At 33.3% G+C, this 10461-nt stretch overlaps 1 non-coding gene across 1 annotated transcript; it reads right to left on the reverse strand.

The window, feature by feature from the left end:
• Positions 1-2652: 2652 nt before the first annotated feature.
• On the reverse strand, positions 2653-2759 carry LOC128282849 (small nucleolar RNA R71). The gene has a single exon (XR_008273202.1). It is a non-coding gene; the product is annotated as a small nucleolar RNA R71 (small nucleolar RNA).
• Between the last annotated feature and the right edge of the window lie 7702 nt (positions 2760-10461).

The following is a 10461-nucleotide window of genomic DNA, read 5'->3' on the forward strand; positions in this document are numbered from 1 at the left end:
ATTTGAAGGGTCGAAATAATGTCTTTGATCCTAGAGGTAGTTTTGGCGCACAAGAAACCTTAGGTAATATTTTTTTTATTTTATTGTTATTTATTCTAATCCCTTTTCTTTTTGTGCAGCTAAATATTCGGGGATGAATCTTCTTGAGGAAAGGGGGAATGATGTGAGTCTTGTAAACTCGAAATTATATAGGGTTTTTCTATATCTTTTTACCACATTTTTACTTAATAAATATGTTAATCTTGAGTAATTGTGATTAAAATAAGTGAATTTTACTTAATTAGTAATATTGGGCATAAATTTATAAAGTATGTGAAATTGTGCTTAATTACATTATTTTTGCACATATTTATATTATTTCATGTTAATTTATTAATATGTGATTTTTCACTATGTAAGAGGACCATTGAAGATGTAATTAATATGGATGAAACATGGACATGCACAAATCAATTCATGTGGACGACAAGACCATGCAAAACTGAGTCATGAGGTTGTTAATTTGACCCAGTAAAAGATGTACTAAAAGATGGACATGTCTGCTAAATTATTGGACTAAAAAACCATCCAACAAGGGGAAATTAAAGCCCAGTTTCGACACAAGTAGATGGATTCCCAAAAGCAAGCTTTGGGTTATTTAATTGAAGATCCTTACAGTTGGAAAATAATCAGATATCAGCCTAACAAATTTGTTGTTGAAACCATCCAACCTATGGCTATTAATTTGAATTCAAAATGTGGAGACTAAGTCATCCTTTTTTTCCATGAATTGTGGTCGGCCATATGTGAGAGAAAAGGAAGGAATTTAAATTCTATTTTTAGAAAACTCTACCTCCTTACCTTCACCTATAAATACTATGCATCCTTGATCCCTGATCCATCATCTCTCAACATTCATTTCTTATTCATTCTCTAATTTATTATTCCCTTTTTCCATTCTCCTCTTCCTTTCCTTTGCATAGCCATCATCTCCCTTCCATCCTTTAGCCACAAAAGCTTTGTCAAAAGCATTCTTTGGCCAGCCACCTTGAAACCCTTAGCAAAGAAGCATCAATCAGAACAGAGGAGCGCATCAGTCAGAATAGATCTGAAAGGCTGCTGAACTTAATAGAGTTTACTCTTTCCTCTCGTCATTTATGTTTGCTTTGAGTTTATTGTTTTTGACATAAACTATTGTATTTTAAATCTTGTTTGCTAGGATGATTATGTTAATTCAATAAGATTTATTTTATTCATGTTTAATATGTTTGGGCTTCGGTCAATCATGTTTTTAATTAATATCATGTTGCATTTCATTCATACGTGATTGGGTACACTCAGATTAGCTGAGCGATCCTAACTAGACGATAATTAGTAGACACATAATTGAAAAGTGCAATGCTCAATTTAGATCCTTAAACGTGACAAAGTTGAGGTTCATAATATCTTTAGTTAGCTCTATTATCTTGCATAGGTTCTAGGTTTATGTAATTAAACTATTACAAACTTAAATGTCCCTATGACCTTGCATAAATGCTAAGAAACCCTTAGTCTAATATGGTCAGTAAAATGCATATTTCACCAAGTAAAGGGTCCGAGAGGACTTAATTTGGTTTCCAAACTCATGAATGACTGAGTTGCCATGGAAGTATTTCCGAACATTGTTAAGCATGATAAAGTAAATTGAATTGATTAATCTAATTGTCCTAACCCATTTAATGTTGACTATTTTTGTTGCTAAAGTCATCTATTCATACATTTAGATCATTTGCATTTAGATTAAAATTGCATTAGGGATCACTCTTTGCATCTACTTAATTTAATCATCACAATCCAAAATTATTGAGTTTTTTTTATATCAAATTGTGATTTATAATTTTGCAATTAATCGATTAACATACACAGTCCATGTGGAGATGATAACTCATTTTACTTACTTATTACCTGAACAACTGTGTACACTTGTGCATATTTCTCATTACAAGTTTTTTGCACCGTTGCTGGGGCTATTGCCTTAATCATTTTTTTTTTGTGAAATTATTTTTTACAGCTTGGTTTTTATTTTTATTTATTTAATTTTTAACCTTATTAATTATTTTTATTATTTATTATTATATTTATTTTTTAGGTGTTTTATGAGCATTGATCAAATCATTGATCTATTACTTGTAGACCCTGAAATTGAGTGGACTTTTAGACAAAGAAGAAGCAAAATATTTGCTCAAAGACAACCCGAGATGGACCTTGGAAATCAAAATGATGGGCAAGGTAATGGAGTCAATCAAGTTCACAACCCAATTCTTAGTGCTAATGATAGGGATCTTACCATCAAACAATATGTTTTGCCATTCTTTAATAAGTTAAATCGAGAATTGTGAAGTGCCCCAATTTGAATTGAAACCAGTGATGTTTCAAATGCTCCAAATGGTGGGCCAATTCAGTGTTATGCCAATGGAAGATCTACAATTACACCTTCGTTTGTTCTTGGAGGTGAGTGATTCGTTCAAGATAGTTGGTGTGACTGAAGAAACACTGAGGTTAAAACTGTTTTTGTACTCGTTACGAGATCGAGCACAAGCATGGCTAAATTTGTTGCCACCAAGTTCAATAACTACTTAGAAAGAATTGGCAGAAAGGTTTTTGGTAAAGTATTTTCCACCAAGCAAAAATGAAAAGTTGCGTTATGAGATAACTACTTTCTAATAGTTGGAAGACGAGTCCTTGTACAAGGCATGGGAAAGATTCATGGAATTACTTCGTAAGTGTCCTCGTCATTGGATTCCTCGGAGACGTTTTATAACGATCTCAATGCACACACAAGATTAATGGTTGATGCTTTTACAAACAGTGCAATTTTATCTAAGTCTTATAGTAAGGCTTAAGATATCATCGAGAGGATCACCAACAATAATTACCAATGGCCGACAAATCGAGTAGTTTCAGGTAGACAAGCAGTCGGTGTGCATGAAGTAGATGCACTAATTTCACTTTCTGCTTAATCATCTTCTATTTCCTTAATGTTAAAACAATTTACCACTAATGGTTTAAATAACTTTGCAGCTCAATCACCAAGTTAGTATGATGTAATTTCTTATGTATATTATGGGGATGGTCATTCTTTCTAGAATTGCCCTTCAAACCCCAAGTCAATTTGTTATGTAAGGAATCAGTATTAAAACAGAAGTGGACAAGGACCCTAATCCAACTTTTACAATCCATCATGGTGGAATCATTCGAACTTTTCCTAGAGTAACCAAGGAAATGGACCGAACAACAATCAGATGCAGCATGGACCTAACCAATCCCAAGGGTTTAACCATTAAGCCCTAAAACCACCTCAAGCTGAGTCATCAAATAGTTTAGAGGATTTTTTTGAAGGTGTACATGGAGAAAAATGATGCCTTGATCCAAAGTCAAGTAGCAACACTAAAAAATCTGGAGAACCAGATAGGTCATTTAGCTACTGAGCTTTATAGTAGACCACGAGGAGTCTTGCTGAGTGATAAAGTCTGAGAAATTTGGGTAAGGAGCAGTCAAAGTGGTTAAGTTAAGAAGTGGTAAGATTTTGGAATCTAAGAAGGTTGTGATTAAAGATGAGCCTACTGAGAAGGAGGAAAGTCAACCTACAGTTGAAGTTCCTACACCAAAAAAATTAGATGCTGAAAAATATAATAAGGTAAACCTTAAACCATTAAATTTTGAAAAGCTAACACCTTTTTTTTTGCAGATTTACCTCCTTAGAAAAGTTGTTTGTATCAACCTAGAGTTCCATATCCTTAAAGACTTCAATAGAATAAGTTGTCTATTTCAATCTAGAGGTACAATTCAAGAAGTTCTTAGATGTTGTAAAGCAACTTCAAATTAACACTCTGTTGGTGGAGGCTTTAGAACAAATGCCCAACTACATGAAGTTTCTGAAGGATATCTTGTCCAAGAAGAAATGGCTCGGTGAGCATGAGATTGTTGCTTTGATGAAGGTGTAACACCCTTAACCCATATCTGTCGCCGGAACAGGGTTACGGAGCATTACCAAATTTTACAGAATAAATACAGTAAATTCATATCAGTTACTACTCATGTCCAAATCCAATCATATTCAATCATTTTGTCCCTTAAATAGACCCTTGGGGCCCAATTTAGACGTTAGAACCAAGTCAGGACTAAATTAGAAACTTAGAGAATTATTAGCAAAATTTCAATATTTTTTCATGTACAGGGTCACACGCCCGTGTCTCAGGCCATGTGGGCATTCGATGTGAGCCACACGGCCGTGTCTCAACTTGTGTCCTTACCCATGTAACTCTCTGACTTGTGTTGCATGGCCAGCCACACGCCCGTGTGTTAGGCCGTGTGGTCATGCACATCCACTAACTCATTTAATGGTATAATTACCATATAAGGACTCCAATTTAAGTTCTATAGCTATTTAATACCTTTAGCTAATAGAACATAACTTTTGCACTTTATGCGATTTAGTCCTTTTTCACAAATTGAGCATACAAACTGTAAATTTTCTTAACGAAATTTTTATACTATAATTCTAACATGCTATAGATATTAAAATAATATTAAAATAAATTTCTGAAATTTGAATTTGTGGTCCCAAAATCACTGTTTCAATTTCACTAAAAACGGGTCGTTACAAACCTGTTATGTATGTGTTAGTCAAACTAGTATGATAAACAATCTAAGGCTAATATACCATTACAAGTTTTAATTTGCATGAAAAATCTATATACGTGAAATTTTAATTTATATGAATGAATGCATGAAAACATGTCATTTGATGATAGTATGAGATAATAAACATGCTTGAAAAGCATGACATCGATTGTTGATAAATAGCATGATATGCTAAGTTTATGTGAATGATTACATGAAATTGGGTATGGAGGACGAAAGAGTTCCGTAGGAGAAAGTGACAATGTAGGTCAACAAGGAAAGGCAGTGCTGCATGAAGTAGGCAACAATGTCATCGAAACTAAATAAATCGAGATGATAGTTTAAAAAAGCCATCAAAACCAAAAGACCAAGATGGTAAGTTATTATAGAAAAGTCATCGTCACGGATGACAAGTGAACGACCATTGTCACTGAGAAAATCTGGGATGGTCAGTTATTGATATGTGTTTGGAGTGTCGAGCGATGTTTGAGGACGAATAGGATGGATGGGTGGGAATTAAAATTGCATTGCATCATGAACATAATTTTTACATGCATTGATTTATTGAATACTCCTTACATTATGCTTAATTTGCTATGATGCTATATATTGAATGCTTTACTCTTTGAGCAATTATATATAATGGTTTAAAAATTTGACTCACACCGAGCTGCCATAAGCTCACACCTCCTTTTTTCTTATCTCTCAGGCAATACAAAAAACTAGGACTCAGAATGGTATTTAAGAAACGTCGGACTAGCATCTTGTTTTTTTTTTTAAAGTTTCCATTAAAGCTTTCCTTAATCGTTTATTTAGATTTATTTAACAGATTGTAAAATTATTAATTATTTAATTCTTTTATAACTATTGTTTGGAATTATTTAGCTTCTTAATTTTTAAGTATGATATTTAGTTAATACTCGATAAATGCATGCTAATTGGTTTATAAAACTATTATTCTTAATAATGCTTTTTGCTGCTTTGCAAAATACTTAAAGTTTTGATAAGTCTTTCTAAACCTTAATTGTTTTATCAAAAACTTCACTTTAATAATATTGTAATTAGATTACTAAGTAAAAGCAATTTGATTAATGAATGTTTTCCGTAAAAACAAAAGAACAGTCTTTATACAAATCAACTCAAAGAAAAAAATGGTGTTACCAGATTACTTCGATGATTAATGTAATGCCTTTGACTTAGCTGAAACTCTTAGGCTGAGCCGGGGATGTTATATTAGGTGGTATCAGAGCGTAGATTTTCCATACACAGATTGAAATTTTGAAGGAGTATGCATGCATAGAAATAAATCATTTTTATGATGGAAAAATTTGGGGAAAAAAGCCACAGTAGGTTTTTATTAAAATACTAGTCCAAGAAGTTTGATTCCAGGTACTATAGAAAACTTTCTAGTAGTAAAAAAACCATAGGAAAAAAATATAGTGCAAACTGAAAACTTGACTTAAGTATTAATTGCTTAAAATTGTAGATTTTCATAAAATACCATTATGAACACTCAAGGTAGACGTGGTAGGGGTAAACCAGGTAATGTTGCACTGTAACACCCTTAACTCGTATCCGTTTTTGAAGTGGGTTACGAAGCATTACGAGACCTACTCATAATTTTTGACCAAGTCACATGCATAATAACGAGTCTTTTTAACCACTCAACTGTGACATGAGTAATAAAATTGATTTACTAATAACACATATATCATCCTTGTTTTAACAACATAAGTAATATTCAAATGGTAATTATTTAAAATCAAGACATATCATACAATGCATTCACTGCAAATATCATATATGCATGGAAAACTATATACCACCTCCAAATGACAAAACATTTCTAAATTTATTTGGCCATTTAACCAAATCTAATTAACTAAGCAACCTAGCCGAAAGCACCACTATTAAAATATATATAACTTAAAATATTAAAAAGGCATACATAATATTTCCCATAAACTAGATCTTTAAGCCAATCAAAATTCATACCAAACGGTCGTGTGAAAAATCACCTATGTATATTATAACAAAATCACATTATCTAATATCAACCGACTACAACATGCATGTTTTACACCTAATACATAGCATAGCCGAATCATCTACTATACACCAAAATATCAACCAAACGTTCAAACCACAATCAACTTCACCTTTTTCATATTCAAACATTACAAGCACAAAAACACAATCAAGATAATATAGACTTATGTATCAAGTTAGCCATTTTCGCATGGCGTTTATATACATCTCAACCATAATGAATTCAAAAGGTATCTTAGCTTATACATGCCATAAACTTTAAGTTTGATATTCAAAAGTACCAAAAGATTAATGATAGTGTGATGATATTCAATGACAATCCCCGAGCACGTAACGGTCACCAAGAATCTAAAACACAAAGAGCAAACAAAAACACACCATGTAAGCTTTAACAGCTTAGTAAGTTATAAGTGTAATAGGCCCATTTTGCCCGGCCCGTTTAAAAACAAAACCAAAACAATGAACAGTCCATTTCATTACAAAAATCCAATACCTAACCTAAACCATCAGCCCAATTAAGACTCAAAACAAAGACCCAAAACCAAGCCCAGCATTAGAAGGCCCGATTGGCCCAAAAGTTAAACACCATCAACTAAACCAAGAAACCCTAGATGTTGTTTTCCCCCTTTCCGTGCCTCGAGTGCGCCGTACCTCCTCCATGTGCGCCTTCAGCACGCACGACGCCCAAGATTTAGCCCCTGTTGCACCAAAACGGCCACCTACGGCCCCGTTGACCCATGGTGTGCCTGCAAAAGAAAGCAAAAAAAGAAACAAAACAAGACAACAGAGCAAAAAGCAGAAACAAAGTAAGAAAACAAAAGGCATAGGCAATAGCAGTAACAAAAAATAAAATGTATTTTTCGTTTTTTTTCTCTCGGCTATATAAGCCCAGAAATAAAACGTTGTAAGGTTACACATGATTAGGCAATCAAAGAGCAAAAAATGAGTAAATGTTGATTTCTACATTTCGTTTTCTTTTTTTTTTCTATATTTTATTTTTATTTTTATATTTTATTTTTATCTTTTATCATAAATCCATTTAAAATAAAAGAGGAGGGAGTAAAAACTCACTGTCTACAGCCCCGTGACCGCTTCACCGGAGGGCTTCCCGTCGTTGCGTTCGAATGGTGTAAACTCCCCTCCATTCTTTTTCGAGGGTTGAGGGTATTTTGGCCTTCAAAAGTGCCTTGAAACGAGGCTAAAGACCCACCTTCACGCACCGTCGGCCACCGGATACGGTGGTGGTACGACAGACGGCGATTGGGCGCCCCCCCTGGTCGGCCATAAGGAGAGAAGGGAGAGGGTTAGAGGAATTTAGTTTTCTTTTTTTTTAAAGGGGGTGAAGAAGTGAATTTTTGGTTAAAATTTTGGTTTTTATAAGACGACCAAACGGCGTCGTTTTGAGCCCTGGTTTCAGGTGCTAAAATGGCACCGTTTAAGCAAAATCGACCCGACCTGACCCATGATCCACTACGATCCCCTCATTCTGAGAAGAATGGGGTATTTACGCATTTGGCCCTCCCACTTTTTCTACTTGTTTTAATCATATCCCCTTCGTTTATCTTTATTTTCAATTTGACTCAGAAACTTTTTCTTCATTTCATTTTAGTCCTTGCTAGTGCTGCGCGTTTCGAAAAACTGGGGATATTTTCCCTTTTCATCCTCGTTTTATTGCGCGCGTTTAATCTTAGTCCCTATTTCGATTTTATTCATTTGGCTTATTACAGTTTATACTTAATTTTTGTTTAAATTTTCATTTTAATCCCTTTGGCGGTTCTTTATTCGCCTACCACTATTTAAGATTTTAAATTTCATTTTAATATCGGTTTACTCCTTTTATTTTGTTTAAGCTTAATCAAGTTTTTTTATATTTAAATCTTTTATTTATTTATTTATCCATTTATTTGTTTACATATTCGTTATTCTTTTATTTTATTTGCTTGTTCATTCATCAACTTACATATATACATTATTCATATTGTATTTTATCCTAGTTCCTGCGTTTATCTATTTATTGTTCTTTCATTTTTTTATTTATTTCCTTATTAATCATTTATGTTATTTATACTTCTATTATTGTCATTACTTTATTATCTATCATTCTTATTTTATCATTATTTATTCACTTATTTATTCCCTTTTATATATTCATTTAAAATCGGACTACTTATGTTATATTATATGTATCATTATCTCTATTATTATCATTATTATTACGATTATATACTAAACTAATTTAATTAATATTTAATATCTATTCGTTTGTTTATTCATTTATTCATTATTATTTTTATAGATTGAATTTTTTTTATTTTTACCCTCATTATTATCTTTTATCATGTATTTGTGTATATCTTTTATACCTTCAAATGTTGATGTGATATTTTATATCTTTTATAGATTGAAATATTGTGTCCTACGTGTTGGATGTGATATTTTGTTTCTTGAAGCAAGAGAATCTTGATCGTTTCATATTATTACAATTTTACTTAATGCCCCCTTTTTTAAAAAAAAAGAGGCAATATTCTGTTGTTTGGAATTTTCGAGAAATTGTGCCCTACGAGCTAGGTTTCGATTTATCGTTTGACTGAACGACCGGATATCCTTCTTAAAATTTCAATACATAAATTTTGGAAATTATGAGACGATTTTGGTATCGAAGGTCGAAATATCGTGTCCTACGTGTTGGATGTGATATTGTATTTCTTCGAGACAAAAGAATCTTATTATCCATTTCAAGGTTTTTTTTGAGTATTCATAACAAGGGATTGTATTTTAAAATTTATTTCACAATCCTTTCAATTTTTGACATTAAGACGTTAATTAATCAATTAGGTACCAATTTTGGGCGTGACGAGGGCACTAATCCTTCCTCGCACGTAATCGACTCCCGAATCCGTTTTCTAAAACTTTGTAGACCAAAATTATTGTTTTAGTGAATATTTTATTAAAATGACCAAATTACTAGGTGATCCGATCACACCTAAACAAAAAAGATTGGTGGCGACTCCCAATTTTCATTTCTATTTTCAAAACCAAAGTCGATCCCCGTTTTACAAAAAAAATGGTTTCGACAGCTTGGCGACTCCATTGGGGACTTTGAGAGTCGAGCCATAAATTGATTAATCTTTTTCCTTTGTCGAAATTTGAAAATTCGTTTTAAACTTACGATCCCTTCATTGCATTTCATCCGTTTTTCTTACGGTTTTCATCATTTTATTCTATTTCTTTATTGTTTTGGGTTTTTATGTATATATCCTCGCATGTTGCATTACATGACCGTTGTGGTCACACCTCTTAAGTGGGAGTGAGAAACTATTCCTTCGTGAGGTTTTCACCTCCGTGTAGGATAGTGAATCGCTTTCGGGATACATCCGTACCTATGTCTTCGTGAGATTTTCATCTCCATGTAGCCATAGGGAAGTGTATTCCCCTGAACTGAACTCGATCTATATGAGCCTATAATGGGTGAGGATCGAGGAATATGTTAGTTCAGGTATCTTTACTCTAGAACCAAACAACATACAATGAGCCCTAAGAACCTACTCTAGGTAGAACCGTGCCAGACCCTAGTGATTACCCGATTAGGTACTTGATATTTCCTGTTTGCTTTAAGTTCTATTACATAATATGACTTGCTGTGTTTTGCTGTTATTGCATGGCATTTCATCATAAAAGGTGTTGATTCCTATTCGGTTACTAAGTAGAAGAGCTTAGCATGGAAAAGGGGTTTCTTGATAGAGTGGAGAATAATGCGGCAGTCCGAGTGTG

The sequence above is a fragment of the Gossypium arboreum genome, chromosome 10, assembly GCF_025698485.1.
Source record: "Gossypium arboreum isolate Shixiya-1 chromosome 10, ASM2569848v2, whole genome shotgun sequence".
Taxonomy (NCBI): Eukaryota; Viridiplantae; Streptophyta; class Magnoliopsida; order Malvales; family Malvaceae; genus Gossypium; species Gossypium arboreum.